Genomic DNA, 2912 nt, shown 5'->3' with positions numbered 1-2912 from the left:
TTAGGATAATTTTTGCCAATTTTCCGGTGAACTTAAATGTCCACAGATGTTTGAGAGGAAACCTGCTGATTTGTAACTCAAATGCTTTAACTGCCAAATTGTTAGAGAATATCAGTGGAAACTGGCAACTTGACTACAGTTTCAGCAAAAGACCATTGAGTTTCCTAAAGATCCTTTTGTAATTTTTCACCAGCACAAGTGCCAAGACTCATGATTTTTTTTTTTTTTTCTTTTAGCAGATTGGGGGTAAGAATAGAATGTTAAGTGTTGCTAGTCTCTGTGCATAGTTGGTGAATATATACATTTCCCTATTTCTTGCTGTTGACAGTCTTCAGAAGTCAAGGAAAAAATGTTAGAGAAGAGGTTAGTTCAAAGTTTTGCTGTGTTATTATATATTTACTAAAATTATTGTGGATACTCAAAAACAATTTTAAAGACCCTTATTTGAATTTTGTATCACCACGTGCATGAAATAGATAAGAGCTTCAAGGAAAAGGATGTCTGATAGTTAAAATCTTGTTCTGAAATTTGTTGCAAAACACATTGGCCTTTCTGTGTCCTTCTGGTTTATATCATCCGCCAACCTTTATTCCCTCTTAGTGCTCTATCAGTGCTTCAGGCCAATTACCAAATATTTGTCAGAAAGGAAGACTTGCCTTCATTTTCTCTTAATATCCTTCATTAAGCACATTAAGGATTTTTAACGATAATTCAATCCTTTCATTGGGAATAAAAATAGAGAAGCTTTATGTTCAAATTTAAAAATATTTAGTCTGCATTTCACAGTTACTTATTTTTCAATTATAAGGCATTGTTATTTTTCCTTTTCCTGAAAGAGTCATGCCAGTTCATTCTTTGTTTACCTTTGCTATCCTTTTAGCATGCTGATAACTGCATCTACCTACAATCTTAACCAGATTTTCTCAATTGACTACATATTTGAATCACCTGGGGGGCTTTAAAAATGTAGAGAGATGTCTGGATGCCACTCAGACCAAATGAATCAGAAGCCCCAACAAGGCCAGGACATTGGTATTTTTTAGAAGTTCTCCAAGTGATTCAAATGCATAGCTAGAGTCAAAAATCACACTGGTGCAGGCTATGGATGACAAATAGCTTTCATTTCATATGGCAACACCCATCGATTGTTATTAGCTGTCTAGACAATTGTATTAAGAATGATTCCACAGTCAGGTATAGGTTCAAAATAAGAGCGTTATGATATACTGACAGTGTCTGCCAAAAGTCCCAGAGAGAGAAGTGGCTCACATGTCAGATTGTTGCCATCCTTCACCCAAGGCCTTCTGCACTGTACATTTCTTCACTAAAGAACTCGGAGTCTTTTTCCTCTTTCTCTGGTCTCTTTCCATATGATAGGGCTCATCATGCACATCTCATAATATCGATACCAACCAATTTTATTTTGTGTAAATTTTGCTGGTAGTTTTACTAAAGAGTGGATTTTAAGACTAAATACATCATATATGCGTCATACATGTGTATGCATATATACGCATATATATGTGTGTATATGTGTAGACATGTATTTATTTAAATAATATTCAAAGACATTTTAAAACTTCAGAAAGCCTGCTTTACATATTGCCAAAGTGCCGAAGTATTTATTATGGCCCTTTTAAAATATATAGGTCTTTTGCTTTCAAGACAATTATATATTGATAATGTTATGAACTCAAAGTTGATGGGGAGAAGAAATATAACTTGCATTCCCAGTTCTATAAGTTCTACTTACTCTGTAACTTCTGCTAGTTACTTTATCTACCTGAGTATCAATTTTTTCATATATTTAATATAGTTAGCAATAACATGAATTCATCAAGTTGTGAGAATGTTGTGAGTCATATGAAGCATGCTGTATGCTTATATAATCCTTTGTATGTAATAACACTTAGAAAACAGTATCACTATTAGTTATTAATATTGGCATGCGGATCATCTGTTTTTCCATAGAAATGTGTCAATTCAGTACAGCTGGGTTTTGTTGTCCATCACACTCCCTAGTCATAGTTATGCAATCATGTAATGAATAGAACATAAAACACTAGGGGGATTGTAAATGTGCTATAGAAACATACCCACCTCTACCACAGCTAGAATTACTGAATAACTTATTCAAGGTCATATAGCATGCAATTAAGTGATAAATCAGGATTTAACCCCAGGTTAATCTAACTCCACTTGAGGTTAGCTGATAGACAATGCCTCATAATTAAAAATAAAACAAAAGCAAACGATTTACATTATTTCATGTGATCCTTATAATGTCCTGAGGTAGTATTAACTCATTTTGCAGATGAATGAACAGAGGCACAGAAAATTCAATGGTTTGTCCTACTTGACTCAGCAAATTTTCATTAAAATTTTAATTATTAAAATTACAGGGTGCATGGGTATTTCAGTGATTAGAATACCCGCCTTCTATGCGGGAGACCTGGGTTCAATTCCCAGACCATGCACCACCCCATCCCCCAAAAAATTACAGCTGTAGTGTCACAGATTTCCTATATTCTCAACTAATTGTTTTTCCTTATCTGCTTCAGGTTAAATGAGTAAAAAGCACTATATTTATATATTCAGGATAATAGACACTTAAAATTGATCATATAATGTGAAAAATAGAACTGATGGCATTTATTTCATTTTTGTTGTGTGAGACCCAATCTTGAGACATTATATTTTATTTCTTTATAATTTATGTTGAAGTTGTAGGATGACGGATATTTTATTTCTGGTGGTGATTTAAGTCAACTCTCTTGTCTTCTCTAAAAGGAAATAAACACATTGGGAAGGAAAAATATTCCCATTCCAAATTTGCCTGGTTAAGACCACCTCTGTGTAGAGAGGAAGTGATTTCCTTCCCTTTCCAGAGAGGACCATTTCCACTTATATTT

At 33.9% G+C, this 2912-nt stretch overlaps 1 non-coding gene across 1 annotated transcript; it reads left to right on the top strand.

Moving 5' to 3' along the window:
- Positions 1-2405: 2405 nt before the first annotated feature.
- Positions 2406-2477, top strand: TRNAR-UCU (transfer RNA arginine (anticodon UCU)). The gene has a single exon. It is a non-coding gene; the product is annotated as a tRNA-Arg (tRNA).
- Positions 2478-2912: the final 435 nt, after the last annotated feature.

The sequence above is a fragment of the Tamandua tetradactyla genome, chromosome 21 (assembly GCF_023851605.1).
Source record: "Tamandua tetradactyla isolate mTamTet1 chromosome 21, mTamTet1.pri, whole genome shotgun sequence".
NCBI lineage: Eukaryota > Metazoa > Chordata > Mammalia > Pilosa > Myrmecophagidae > Tamandua > Tamandua tetradactyla.
This window is presented reverse-complemented; position numbering and strand designations above follow the sequence as displayed.